This window comes from Macaca fascicularis, chromosome 11, assembly GCF_037993035.2.
Source record: "Macaca fascicularis isolate 582-1 chromosome 11, T2T-MFA8v1.1".
Classification (NCBI taxonomy): Eukaryota; Metazoa; Chordata; class Mammalia; order Primates; family Cercopithecidae; genus Macaca; species Macaca fascicularis.
The window spans coordinates 100,151,571-100,167,172 of NC_088385.1; the positions used below are offsets into that span (position 1 = coordinate 100,151,571).

A 15,602-nucleotide genomic window follows, 5' to 3' on the forward strand; every position below is an offset into this window, starting at 1 on the left:
ATGCACTCTTTTCTTTTTTTCATCCAATAAGAAGCCTTAACTTTATTTATGATAGGAGCAGTACAAATTTCAAACCAAGCTGCAGTCACTCATTTGAGACACCAAAAAAAGTTGCTCTCAGATGGTTACGTTGTTAATTCCATAATAGCACTTACAATATTATTACTGTGTTCTTTAGGGCTCTGACTGCCTTTGCTCTCCACACATTCCCTTGAGACTTGACCAATTTATGTCCTTCACTTCTACACCTGTTTCATCAACTTTGTATTCTTCACTCTCCTTTTGTACTGTTGGAGTCTGTGTGTTTTCTTGAATGTTTGAGACAACTTCAGCTTGAACTTTGAATTTCTCAGCAGCTGCTGCTTGTGCTGGCTGAGATAAATCTTCGATCTTGGCTTCCCCCAAAACTATATAGGTATCTGAAGCAGGGCTCTTATAGACATCTGGTTTTGTGATGACAAAGAGGATATTCTTAGATTTCCGGATAGTGACTCTAGTAACCCCCGTAACCTGTTGAAGACAGGTTTGGACATAGCCTTCTGTGTCTTCTTTTCACTCCAACTCTGTTTTGCTTTACTGACTGGTTCTTCATCAATTTCAGCTGCTGCCGCCACAATGCACCCTTTATTATGGCTACACCAGTTAGGAAGAGCAGTTGGATGCAAATCACAGAGGTACAACAAGCAGCTAAAGAAAATCAATGGTTACTATCACACCTAAGAAAGTCTGAAGGTATGCAGTCCTCTGTCTTTTGTATCTGCCATCCTTAACCTCATGACCCAAGAAGGAGGCTGGAGCCCTAGTCATAGCATCCATATCCCAGAAAATAAAATGGGAAAAAAGACAAAAGGGGTAGGCCAGGCAAGGTAGCTCATGCCTGTAATCCCAGCACTTTGGGAGGCCGAGGTGGGTGGTTCGTTTGAGGCCAGGAGTTCGAGACCAGTCTGGCCAATATGGCAAAACCCCGTCTCTACTAAAAATATAAAAATTAGCCAGGTGTGGTGGCACACACCTGTAATCCCTGCTACTCAGGGGGCCAAGGCAGGAGAATCACTTGAACCCAGGAGGCGGAGCTTGCAGTGAGCCAAAATGGCGCCAGTGCACTCCAGTCCGGGTGACAGAATGAGACTCGGTCTCAACAACAACGGCAACAACAATGAAATGTTCATTATTTACTGAAATTCTAATTTAAGTGTCCCTTATTTGATCTGGCAACCCTGACCACCCAACATCTCCTGGGATTTCATTAGCCACCCCTACTGCGAGGGAGGATGAAAAATGTAGCCTTTTAGCCAGGCACTTTCCCATGCTGCAGTTATTCTACTAAGGAAGACATGGAGAGTGAATATTGGGTAAGGAGTCAACAGTCTTTGCAGGAGTGAGGGTGGTTCTGGGAAAAAGTGACAGAGCCACATCCACGCCCCATGCCCTCTGTGAAGAATTTCTTGACTGCATCAGCCTCTTGTGGTCACTGTGACCTCTGAAAGCCTATGGCCTTTTTTTGTCTTAGTTCTATTAATAGATACAAAGTAAAGATACTGATTTTTAATTAACACGTAAGAACTGATGTATTCAGGTGGCTACTGTCTTCTTCAAAGGGTTAATCACACAATATTGCCATGTTTAAAAACACCTTTAGAACTCAGATCTGGTAGAAACAGAAGTCTCCCTTTACAAGGCATACAGGAAGCTGCAGGCTGTAGGCAGGGCCAGGGATGTGTTGGAAATTTGCTGACTCTGAGTGCTTCAACACATTGCATTCTATGTCAAACTCATGCCATTCCTCATAGAAAGACCAATTTCAAATGTCCTCGCTCATATGGGAAAGCTGAAAATTAAAACAACCAAACTCATGGAGATAGAGAGTAGAATGATGGTTACCAGAGGCTGGGAAGGGTAGCAGGGAGCAAGGGGAAAAAATGGGAATGGTTAATGGCTGCAAAACTATAGTTAAATAAGATCTGGTATTTGACAGCACAACCGGGCGACAACAGTCAACCATAATTTACTGTATATTTTTAAATTGCTAGACTGGATATGTGGCTTATACTTGTAATCCCAGCACTTTGGAAGGCCGAGGTAGGAGGATCACTTGAGCCCAGGAGTTTGAGACCAGTTTCGGCACCACAGGGAGACCTCTTCTCTTGGAAACGTTCAAAAATTAGCCAGGCATGGTGGTGCATCAGCCTCTTGTGGTCACCATGGCCTCTGAAAGCCTATGGCCTTTTTTGTCTTAGTTCTATTAATAGAACTACATGGGAGGCTGAGGCCGGAGGATCACTTGAGCCCAGGAAGTCAAGGTTGCGGTGAGCCGTGATCTTGCCACTGCCCTCCAGCCTGGGCAACAGAGCAAGACTCTGTCTCTCAAAAACAAACAAAAATGAAACTAAAATAGTAGAATTGGGATGTTCCTAACAAAAAGACATAAGTGCTTGAGGTGATGGACACCCCAATTACCATGATGTGATGATTATGCACCACATGCATGTATCAGAACATCACAAGTACCTCCACCATGAATACCTACACGTATTATGTCCCCATAATAATCAAAAATAAAAAATAAAAACTTACACCATTTCTCCCCAGAGCCTTCTCCTACCTTTGCAGAAATATAAGATTATCTTCCAGGATATCAACAGCTCTGGCCAGTGGGGACCGGACTGATGAGAAGCACTGGTTTAGGAAACCGACCTTGGAAAGCTCATGGCCTCTCATAACTCAGTCATCTGTGTTCTGATCAATATCACTAAAGCATGGTTTGTACTCTGTGGTATGTCCTAGAATAAAGGTAGGGAACAATGGAGGAAAACAGGCCTGAATTAAAATGTTCTCCATGTTTCTCTCCAAAAATTCCAACTCGGAAGTCCCTTTTGCCTGATAGTGACTGCTTACAGTTCCTACCCAATGTAAACTACACCTCCATGTGTTTTTCCCCTGGCTTTTACCTGGCTGAACTTGGGATGTTTTATCAGGGTCCGTCTGTACCTCCTATGACACCCAGTCACATCCAACCTATCCTCAGGTCCCTTCCCCAAATTAATTCTGTAGCCCACTGACTTCCAACAGTAGGGTCAAAATTATTTTTCTACGATTAAGCCTTAATAACATCACTTATATGTTTCATCTTTTCCTGGAAGGCTACTGGGTAAAAATATTTTCATGCAGGTGCTGATAATAGTAAACACATTATATATCTTCAGCCTGGGGTTTAACCACATTCATTTCTGGGTTTGTCATATGCTCTCTCGCTATTTATACTGCTTTGGGTCAGCTACTTGATACTTAATAAAATTTGCCTCCAAGCTGTCCTGCAGGGAAAATGACCTATCTGGGGGGAATGCTGTTCCAACTCTATAACCTCTGATGATTACCCAATAGTCCTCCAAAAAGGTTGCAGGGCAGGAGCAAGGGAAGGTCCATGCCACTTCCCTGGCATTTAATGGCAACAAGTGCTTTAGTGTAAGTATAATTATATCCCCTGCTTTCAGGAGGCCTTTCCAGCCAGCCTCTCAGACACGGGAGCAACCGTAGATGGCTTGAGCAATGTGGAAATTCGGCCTCTGCTCAAGGTCAGAACAAGCCGTTCGCCAGCGTTGATTTTACCAACCTTTCGGTTATTTTGGAAAGCCGAAAGAGAACGCAACAGAGGCAAGAATGGATCTATGGGATGGAAATAATGAGCCATTTATAACCCAAAATGAGACTGCCAGGAAAAACAAACACACAAAAAAGTACATTTTATCAGAGGCTTGGGCTGCCCAAGGCTATTGGGGTGCAAAGTACTGCATGTTCAGCTCCCTGGGCCAAGAGCTACAGTAAGTCAGGCCCCCTGCAAAGCTCCTCTCCTGTCAGCCTCATCAAGCAGCCTTAGCCACCTGGTGGAGAGGAGCTTTAGTGTTTTTAAAGTGTGTGCTGGGTGGATGTTTCACATTTTTGGTAAAGATGTGGAGTCATGTTGCAACACTTAAGTGCTTCTGCGTAAAACTTGCGCAATTCTGACAGGTACTGGGTTCCTCGCATCGGTGGCATCCTCCGCTCACATACGGCTGATGTAATGTGTGATCAGGCCCCCCAGGTTTCTCCTTGTAGCCTTTCAAAAAATTTCAGGCTCTGAACTTGGCCCTGGTTTCCGGCAGTTCTTTGCTCCAAAGGTGCATGGAATGGCTCAGCTGTCAGCACCTGCTGGTGAGATACAGAAAAGTGCCACGGGTTGATCTTTCTCTGGCACCAGCACAAAGGAGGCTGGCGATGGTCCCCAGATGGCCTTGGCCTGCCCTGAGGCACCCTATAGGGAAGGAGAGTGAGGGCTGTTCATCTAAGGAAGAGTAGGTCAGAGGATTGAACCGGGGCTGCTACCAATAGGTAACAAACATGAAAAGGATTTCTCCAAAGCAAAACTTTCTAGCCAGAGCAGCAGCACAGTGAATGGTTTACTCACAGCTCCTTTGTCTGCTGATTGGAGATTTGGCGCTGTGCTTGCCTCTTGGGCTTACCTGAGCAAAGTTATACAGTAGGTCAAGTGTTTGATGCCTTCTCACCTCCAGTCACTGTACTGGCACCCGCCTCCGTGCCTGGCTTCTGTTTCCATCCAGGCTTCCATCCACTCAACAAAGCTTTCAGGCACCTGCTCTATGCCAGGTGCTGTGCCAAGTGCTGTGCACCAGGCAGGGCTTTCTCAACACCTGGTGGCCCCCTGTGGTGCGCTGGGCCAGTCCTAACACGGGCCTCCTCTCCAGTGTCACTCTCAGCCCCACCATGTCCCAAAATTACCCTCCCTGCATTCATTTCCTATGACTCTTTTCCTTTCTTCAACCTTAGGGGTGGGACTATTTCTTTAGAGTTTTTATCATAGAAATCCAACACATTTTATTTTTATAAAAGAATTGTTCTTGGTAGTCACAGATTTCTCCCTGTGGAATCTGAGTTTCTGCAGATTAAAAAGTGATGATGTGAGCTGGGCACTGCAGGTGGTGCCTGTAATCCCAGCTACTTGGGAAGCTGAGGCAGGAGGATCACTTGAGTCCAGGAGTTCGAGACCAGCCTGGGTAACACAGAGAGACCCCCCCATCTCTAAAACATTAATTAATTAATGCTAATTAATTAATTAATTAAAAATGGTGGCACGAAGAAACAATGTCCTCCATGGAATGAACAAGGCATTAATTGAAAAATGTGAAACAGGAAGGAACAAGGGAGTAATACATTGTCTGAGCAGAATCTCTACAATTTCACGAGGTAGACAAGTTGCCCCTTTCACCTCTCCATTTATTGTTGGTAAGCTGTATGTGTAATGGTTAAGGAGACAAATTCTGGAGCTGGACTACCTGGGGGTTCAGATCCCAGCTCTGCAGGTTATAATTTAAGAAAGCTATTGATATTTGTTTCTTAATTTCTTCATACAAAAAGAGGGATGGTAGAAATATCTGAGCACATCTCACAGAGTGGCTTAGGGATTAACATAAATTAATATGTATGAAATTTTTATAACACTGGGACGCACAGTAAGCACTCTATAAATATTAACCTTGATTTTTCATGAAGGCAACTCTATGCTGTCTACTTTGCAATCAGATTCTCAAGGCAGTTACTGCATTCGAAAGACAGAAATTGTTATTTGGCCTGCAGTTTCCACATCTGCAAAGTAGGAAGAAATGACTGAATAAAGACGTGGGGGCGGAGGCTGCGTTCCGGTCTGTGATCTCCACTCGCTTTGCGACCTTGGATAACTCACTCACTCTGTCTGCATCCTGGAGATTGCACTTGATCTGAATTTCCCAAACTCAGGTCATTCAAATAACACTTAGAGAATCTTTACCATAGTCCAGTCCACTCTCCTGTTCTCAGCTACTACCTTGATGTTTTCCTTTAGATAATCCTTAAATCAATTCACTTTCATATGTAGCCTCACGGGAAGCAGTAATATCCATGTATGCAAGAGTCTGATATGCTACAGATTTTTCTATTTATTTATTTATTTATTTATTGTGATAGCGTCTTGCTATGTTGTCCAGGCTGGCCTTGAATCCCTGCCTGGGCTCAAGCAATTCTCCCGAGTAGTTGGGACTACAGGCATGTGCCACCACAGAGGGCGTGATACGCTGTCGATTTTTCTAATGCATGTTAACATGAATGCCTAATGAAAGTTTTAAACGTTTGTATAATACCCAAATCATCTTGCATCCTATCAGTGAGATGAGGACAACATTTCTGGAAACTCTGGATCAAATGTTCCCTCTGGATCCAGGCAACTCTAAAATCTATAATGTTATACCATGTTCATTCAGCTTGTTATTTAACTTAGGGTATGTTTCTTTATACCATTTGCCTCCTTGAGAGCTCAGACTGTGGCTTACACCTCTTTGGGCATGTAGCATGTAGAAGAGTGCTTGATAAATCTGTATTTAATGTTAAACAATAAGCACACCATACATACATACAAATATATCCATTGCCTACTCACCCCCAGACCCCATCCACTGCCAAAACGCTCGTTTCTTTCTCTCTACCTCAGTGTCACCGTGTTCCTCTAGTGGCTGTTCATAAATGAATTGAAGCATGTGGCGATCCAGGCCTTGTGCGGGCACTCGGGAAATGTCACCTTTCCTGACCCCCTTCCCTCTTCCTGTGCCTCTTTGTTCACGAGCTGCCATTCGTGTTTGTCTGTGTGGAAAGTGGGCCCACTTCCCAAGGAGTTTAGAGCCCAGGCCCCTGGGTCAGAATCATTGTTGTCTTTAGTTTCAGCCCTAAAAGAGGTCCCGTTGCCAGGTCCAGAAATGTCTAATCTAAGGAAAAAAGAAAGTATACTTCTAAAAGCTATTATTAAAGAGATCTTGAACAACTGTCTGGTGATTTCTTAAAATCCATCAGCAAAAATGGAATACACACCCACAGTATCATGACACCACTGTGGGTTCACAGTCTGAGCAATTTCACAACCAACCAGCATTTACTAAGCACCTGCTTGACCCCTCTGTGTGTCCGTAACCTTGGGAGACACAGATCTGAATGAGGCTACCTATTAGACCATGAGACTAGAAGAGACTCAAAGACTGAACACCTTGAAAGCAAGGAATATGTCTCCATCTTTGCCTCCCCAAGGGCTCAGCAAAGCATTACGCATGTGGTAGCTATGCATTAAATATTTGATCCATAAATGAACAAATGGATGAATGACACCGCCCCAACACTGAAGGAGCTTACAGTCTGTTTGAGAAGAGAGAAGCCATAGATAAACGATGGGTGAATTAACAATAAACTCCACATTACAAGAGAGAACACTGGCTAATGAAAATGTCTAAATGAAGGGGGTGCTGTCGTTTACTTTCCCCCAAAACACCAAATGTTGATTCAGCCGCAGGTCTCAAAAAAGAATGTGTGTTGTTCACTCTTCTGTACTTTCATTTTTCTGCACGTGAGCCCAACTTTAGAAGGAAATTGCTAGGTTGTTGTTATGTGACTGATTTTTTTAAAATTAATTAATTTATTTATTTATTTTTGAGATGGAGTCTCGCTCTGTCACCCAGGCTGGAGCACAATGGCACAATCATGGCTCACTGCAACCTACGCCTCCTGGGTTCAAGCAACTCTCCTGCCTCAGCTTCCCCAGTAGCTGGGATTAAAAGCACGTGCCACCATGCCCAGCTAAGTTTTGTAGTTTTAGTAGAGACAGGGTTTCACCATGTCGACCAGGGCTGGTCTCGAACTCCTGACCTTGTGATCCACCCGCCTGAGCTTCCCAAAGTGCTGGGATTACAGGCGTGAGCCACCGCACCCAGCCCATGTGACTGATTTCTAAAGGCCACCAACCTTGTTGGCTCCTGGGAATGAGCAGGGTATTATTTAAAGTAAATAAATCAGCTAGTGTTTATCCTTCCATGCACTCTTCAGTCATCCACAGGCAGAGAAAAGTGGCAATTATGACATTTTTAGAGCTATGAAGTTGGAATATACAAGAGAAGCTGAAAGCTTTCAATTAATGATTTCTTAGGCTTTAAGTCAGGGTGACCCTTCAACAAAAAAGGGCTTTAGCCACCACTTGCTGGGGAGAGGTGCTGGGCTTTCTACACAACTCTCTGGGACTCCAAATTGTCAGCATAAAAACAGCAGCCCAAATCAACGTTCTCTATTATTCATTAGTTACCGAAATACTTTTCCCAAATATACACATAGCTGAAAGATACCTTCTTTCAAAACGTTTTAAACCATTTTTAGCCCATGAATCTTAGTCCATCTTTAAAGGGCACCCATTTTTTTTCAATCCACATATTTCAGTCGATTTCACTGGGCACTGATACCATCACCAGCAAAACCCTAATTAATTGGGAAGAATGACATTTCCATTAAAATTCTTTTTGAAAAATGATTTAGGCACCTGGCTGATAAAAATTTCAAACAGGGCAAAACAATATGGAGTGGAAAGTAAACTTCTATCGACCTCTGGAACCCAGTCTCCCAATCTTTTTCATAGAAACATTCAGTGTTAAATTTCTTGGGTATCCTTCTAGAAATAGTCTATGTATCCATAAGTGCACACACACACAAGAAGTCTTTTAAACGTTTATGGAAAATGCATATTATGAAAAACCTAAGCATGGATTTTCATTTTTCTTGCACCAAAATAAACTCATACTAACCTGTTATAACATGTCTGGACAGAATCTAGTTGAGGCAGTAAGAAGGATAAGACTTCAGTTTGAAAAGCGCCTCTGTCGGAGCAACATGAATTCTGCTAAAATTGAAGCAAGAACAAACTTCAAATCTAGGGTGAAGCTTGGATGGAAGAATAGTGAAATCATTGAAACTGCACAAAAAGTGTATGGGGACACTGCCCCAAAGAAATCAACAGATTACACATGGCTAATTCATTTTAAGAAGAGATGACACAGTGTTTAAGATGAAGCCCACAGTAGCAGACCATTCGCATATATTTTCGAGGAAAAAGTATTGTTGGCTCACGTCTATAATCTCAACACATTGGGAGGCCAAGGTGGGAGGATCGCATGAGCCCGGGAGTTTGAAACCAACCTGGGCAACATAGTGAGACCCCCATCTCTACACAAAATTTAAAAATTAGCCAAGTGTGGCGGCACAGGCCTGTAGTCCCAGTTACGTGGGAGGCTGAGGTGGCAGGATCACCTGAGCCTTGGAGGTCAAGGCTGCAGTGAACCACTATTGTGCTACTGCACTCCAACCCGGGCAACAGAACAAGACCCTGTCCCCAAAATAATAACAATAATAATAATATTGTTTGTGCCCCAATTACAGAGGACTGACAGTTAGTAGCGTAAACCTAATTATAAACATAATCAGCATAAGCCTAATTATAGCCAACACCAAAGACATCACAGTTGGTTCAGCTTACACAATTCTGAATGAAAAATTAAAGTTGAACAAACTTTTCACTGGAAAGGTGGCAAAGCCACTGCACTCAGATCAGCTGTAGACAAGAGCAGAGCTTTCGGTGGAATCTTTAAAGAAGTGGGATCAAGATCCTGAAGCATTTCATTGAAGGATTGCAATAGGAGATGAAACACGGCATTACCAGTATCATCCTGAAGACAAAGCCCAGTCAGAGAAATGACTACCAAGAGGTGGAAGTCGTTCGGTCAAAGCAAAGGCAGACTGATCAAGAGCAAAGGTCAGGGTAACAATTTTTGGAGATTCTCAAAGCCTTGCTGTTGACTTTCTGGAAGGCCAAAGAATGATAACATCCGCTTCTTATGAGGGTGTTTTGAGAAAGCCAAAACTTTAGCAGAAAAACTCCAAGGAAAGCTTCACCGGAGAGTCCCTCTCCACTGTGACGATACTCCTGTTCATTTGTCTCATCAAACGAGGACGATTTTGTGAATTTCAGTGGGAAATCGTTAGACATTCACCATACAATCCTGATTTGACTCCTTCTGACTTTTTTTTTTTCCTAATCTTAAGAAATCTTTAAAGGATACCCATTTTTCTTCAGTTAATAAGGTAAAAAAGATTACATTGATATGGTTAAATTCCCAGGACCCTCAGTTCTTTAGGGATGCACGAAATGGCTATCACTGCTTACGAAAGTGTCTTGAACTTGTTGGAGCTTATGTTGAGAAATAAAGTTTATATTTTTATTTTTATCTTTTAATTTTTTCCATAAACTTTTTGAAGTCCCCTAATGCAGCAGTCACCAACCTTTTTGGCACCAGGGACCAGTTTCGTGGAACACCATTTTTCTACGGACAAGCGTGGGTGGAGGATGGTTTTGGGATGAAACTGTTCCATCTTAGATCATCAGGCATTAATTAGATTCTCATAAGGAGTGCACAACCTGGATCCCTCACATGGGGCAGTTCACAACAGGGTTCACACTCCCGTGAGAATCTAACGCCCGCTGATCTGACAGGAGACAGAGCTCGTTCGCTTGCCTATTACCTTCTGCTGTACGGCCTGGTTCTTAATAGGCCATGGACCAGTAGCAGTCTGCTGCCTGGGGACTGGGGCCCCCTGCCCTAGTGTGTGTGTGTGTGTGTGTGTGTGTGTGTGTGTGTGTGTGTATGTGTGGTGTGTGCGTATTCCCCTCCCCTTCCTTACATATACTCTTACATTCTTCATTGAAACTTAACAAATATTGTGAAGTTTGCTGCAAATCTGTACAGCTGCACTATATTTCATAATATGACTGTCCCATAATTTGCCCAGCCTCTTCTGAATAGACATAATGGTGGTTTTCAGTTTTTTGCTTCCACAAACATACTTTTGCATATATGTATGAATAGGACTACAGAATCAATTCCTTAAAGTGGAATTACAGAATCAAGAGGATATGTGAGTTTTCATTCTAATAGACATTGCCAAATGGTGACACTTAACTTTTGATAAGAACTGCCAAAAGTAAAGTATTTGTTCATGCCAGAAACAAGAGTGAAGATAGCATTTTATTTTAAATTTTAATACCTCAGGCAAGCAAGTAGCATATTTATTCATGAAAGTCATTTGTCCCAGTCTTGCCCATCTAAAACACATACACATTGTTACGAACCCATTCAAAACACACTTGTGACAACAGCTTACCCAATAAGGAACTTGCCAGAAGTTTCCTATCACCAAATTGTATGAGTGTTTGTCACAATGGAGTTAGCTTGCACGCTCTCTACTTTGCCCTGGCTGTGTTTACTACGTTTCATGGCCCTGCTAGTAACACTGTCTTTTCTTTTGTAACCAAAGGTCAGTTTGTGACCCTGCTCCACTCCCCACCTCCTCTGCCTTAGTTTCTTCTCACCTTAGTTTCCTCATAAGAGTAACCAGTCTTAAAGTGTCAGGGCAGGCACATTATTGATGTATCAGGGAAGAGCCCCTGGGCGCAATGGAACTTGAATTTGATTTTCTATTACCTGTGAGGGTGAGTTAGTGAACAGACAGCCTTGTACTCTGTTCAGCGGCTTCCCTTGCTGCCTTTGTAATGGAAAAAGTAGAGACCCAGAACATTCTCCCGTTTCTCTAGTGTTTACTCAACACACACTCTGTGCTACCATCGCCATTTGTGGCTTCTTTCCTATTTGCTCTTGTAACATGAGAAACAGTGTGGAGGTTTTATGCTTGTTTTGTAACCAGCTATAACCATTTCCTTTTCTCTGCCTCTGACTATAAACACATTTCCTTCCTGGTAACCATTGAAAATCTATATCTGACCAGGTTGAAACCAAATGAAGTCATTTTGGTTCCATTGGTGACAATCAATTAAATATAATTCTGTTTACATTTAGAATGGGTTGTAAATTTAAGAAAATGACTTAAGCCCTACTTAAAATATTTTTTGGCTCATAAAACCATGAAATAATTTCTGTAATATGAGTAATGAAGAAGCTTCATATTTACATTTACCTTTAAATTGCTCTCAAAGAGCCAGAGACTGGACATAAAAAACAAACAAACAAAAGATTCAGACTCTGCAAGGAAACTATTTCACTATCCCCATGCTGTGAGCTGGTTAAGCTCCTTAGCTCAGATAGCCCTATTTTCTTAGGGAGCAATGGAAAAAACAGATCTCCTACTTAAAAATAACAGTAAAAACAAGGAACACACTGCACTATGTTGGTAAACCTCAAACTCACGTAAGTCAGTCACCTGCCCAAATGGGAGTTTAGAAGTTGGTGCTACTACTCTTAGTCCCACCATAAGAGGTCACCAGAAAACAGGATCCTGAGTTCTAGGAAAAGGGATAAGAATAGACAACAGGTGGGAGCCACCAAACTATTCCAGACCTGGTGACAGAAACCTTAAAAGAAAAGCTCCAAATACAATTAACTGACCAAACCCCTCCACACAGTGGAGAGGCTTCGAAATCAATAAAGACAACGCCCCACTTCTGGGCACTTACAACCAAGATGCAGATGTATCTTTGGCAATGGACTTTTTTTATTGAGTTCTATCTCCTTTTCTTCACAAGCATGTATTAAGCACGTTTTATGTGTTGTATTTTCACTGGGTGTTGTACAAAAACTAAAAAGTCATCAACTCTGCCCCATAGTGGGTGGTCGTTAAATGTTGTAAAATAAATGAATCCGTGAATGTGTTCATGTGTGAATGAATGAATAAATAAAGCTTTTAATATGGTTACGGGAGAAAACACAGCTTTAATTTTCTGTTACTTGTGGGGGTGGTATGTACAGAACACAGTGGAGTGCGTGGCCAGTTCCACCCAGGGTAGTGTGGCAAGACCTCAGACTTGAGGTAACAATTGATTGGGCGTTGGTCAGATGAAAGGAGGAGTTTAATGTAGACAAGTAAAAGACCACAGAATGAGCAAAAGCCTAAAGCAGAGATCAGCAAACTACAGCCTGTGGACCAAATCCCATCTGCTGCCTGTTTTTGTAAATAAAGTTTTAGTTGAACAGAGCCGTGTTCATGCATTCATATTTTTTTCCATTGGAAATATATATATTTCCAATGCAATTATATTATATTGTAGTGCTTTCACACTACAATAGCAGCACCAAGTAGTTGCAACAGAGATCACATGACCCAGGAAACCAAAAATATTAACTATCTGGCCCTTTACAAGTAAATGTCTGCCGCCCTCTGGCCTAGAGTTATGAAAGAACTGAATATTCAGGAACCTGTAGGGAAGTCCTAATAGTTGACACTTGTAGTCCAAAAAGGGGCTCAGTGAGAGAAGAGACAAAACGGTGAACGGAGGCCAACCCTGAAGGTTCTTCTGTGCCATATTAAGAAATTCAGTTTTGCTGGGCGGGCGCAGTGGCTCACGCCTGTAATCTCAGCACTTTGGGAGGCCGAGGTGGGCAGATCACGAGGTCAGGAGATCAAGACCATCCTGGCTAACATGGTGAAACCCCGTTCTACTAAAAACATAAAAAAATTAGCTGGGCATGGTGGTGGGCGCCTGTAGTCCCAGCTACTTGGGAGGCTGAGCCAAGAGAATGGCGTGAACCCAGGAGGCAGAGCTTGCAGTGAGCTGAGATCGCACCACTGTACTCCAGCCTGGGCGACAGAGCCAGACTCCCTCTAAAAAAGAAAAAGAGCGAGAAATTCAGTTTTACTCCTTTAGGAAATGGGTAACAAGAGCAGTTTTGCTCTTAGAAATATATCTCGGGGATCAGGATAGACGAGAGAGATGCAAGATTGCAGCAGGAGATCAGTTCTCCAAACTTCACATCTCATAAATTCCTTGATTCAACAAACATTGGAAAGCTTAATGCTGTCATTATGGCTCTTGCTCTATCCTTGGGAAACAGAACCTGGCACACAGACATGCTCAATCAATATTTATTGAATAAAGGAATTAAGGAAAGAATAAAGACAATATTGTAATGGCATCATTATGAAATGGTTTTCTGAATAGGCTGCCTCTCTATGAGACAAATAGCTGAGATTCTCACAGATTTCCAGTTTCCATGCTAGCAGGCATTGAGATCCAGGCACAAGGAGGTTAATAGTGAAACACAAGCCAGAGAGAAATTCCTCCCCTTCTCTCTGGTGCCAACATCATCAAATACCAGTCACTAGCCAAACCTGTGTTTATTCCATGCCCTGTGCCCTAATGACAGGGGATGGGACAAGAAGCAGCTCTGCTAATAACTGTCATGAAAATAATAATATCACTTGGCTCTATGCACCAACTTTCATTGGAAGATCTTGAATCATTTTTTTTCTCTTGCATAACTATTATTTCCATTTTATTTCCACTAAAGGAGAAGCCAAACCACACAGAGAGGTTGTGACTTGCCCAAGGTCATGGAGCAAATCAGAAGAGCAGTTTTTAAAAGCTGAGAAGAATATCAGGGGATGTGAAATCCAGTTGCCTTCCCAGCCTAGAATGGGCTGCGTTCATGACTCAGTAAGACACACGGCATTACCTAAGCTCAGTGTCTCCAAAAATGAGTCACGCTAAGGAAGACTCAGGGCCTGAGGGGCTGTGTCAGACCCATGTTTTCAGTAGTCACTCATTGTTCCTGCCCATCAGATTTTAACATCTGTCATCACAGGCAGGGCCTCTTGGGAGGTTTAGCCTACAGAATTGAGGAGGTCTGCCTTGGGGGTGTCTGTCTTTTCTGGATGTTTACCCAGCTGTCAGTTCCTATGAAGCCCAGGTCTCCCCATTCCATTATCCATCAGGAGCCTTCTGCTGGGGTAGCCGTGGTTTCCACTCGGTCCATGATGATTCTGGTGTTTGCCTGTTGTCGCAGCGTAATTACTAATAAATCCTTTTTTTACTCTAAAAAATGCCCCAGTTTGGACTATAAATTAATTATATGGTCACTCTAACTGACAAATCAAGAAGCATCTATGCAGAAACCGAAAGCCCTCTTTTCATCATGATGGGTCTATCTCAGCCACTTTTGTTTCATGGACTTAGAATCTTGAACTCACAATAGGCCCAAACTCCCAGTCAGTTAAGGAATCTCCTCCAAGCTACATAAATGTTCCTGGTCGTAGAGTTAGCTACACAGTCCATAGACCGGTTAATTACTAATTGTGAGTAATCACTTCCTTACCTTGTACCAAAATCTGCCTTCCATATCTTTTATACAATGATCTTAGCACTACTCTCAAGAAGATGAAAACTCAATTCTCCTTCCCAGTCCCATAAGAGAACCCCCTTAAGTCCTCTGTTATCCAGCCCAAACACCACCGAGCATCAGGAACAAATTCTAAACAGCATTTGGGAATGTCGCTTTGGAGTCAGACATACCTGGATTCGGATCTGGGCTCCATCACTCCCTAGATAGATGGCCTTTGGTAAATACTTAACTTCTCCAATTTCACTTGCTTTGTCTGTAAATTTTAACAAACATTAACTACTTAAGCTAGGCACCACTGGTTATGGAACCAATAGCTAGTTCCCTTTTCTTTCTTACTAACCAAGGGGCTCACTTAAATGCTCTTGGATTACCCAGCTTTCTTGCAGCTAGATGTGGTCATGCAACGCAGTTCTGGACAAGGAGCTGCAAGAGGAGGTACCAGTTGGAGTTTCTGAGAAAGCCTGTTAGAGGGCACACATCCAGCTTGCATTCACCTTGTCAGTTTGTGCTACTTAGCTTCTCCCTTCATTCAAATACTCCCTGCCTAAAAATTAGTTGTGAAGCACAAAATAGAACAGCTACGCTGCA

General features: G+C 42.7%; 1 long non-coding RNA gene and 1 pseudogene across 1 annotated transcript; both read right to left on the reverse strand.

The window, feature by feature from the left end:
• Positions 1–8: 8 nt before the first annotated feature.
• Positions 9–701, reverse strand: LOC102121249 (nascent polypeptide-associated complex subunit alpha pseudogene; annotated as a pseudogene).
• A 5,687-nt stretch (positions 702–6,388) lies between these two features.
• On the reverse strand, positions 6,389–15,228 carry LOC135966302 (uncharacterized). The gene is made up of 2 exons (XR_010579530.2): positions 15,185–15,228; positions 6,389–6,785 (listed from the first exon to the last, which is right to left on the reverse strand). It is a non-coding gene; the product is annotated as an uncharacterized lncRNA (long non-coding RNA).
• Between the last annotated feature and the right edge of the window lie 374 nt (positions 15,229–15,602).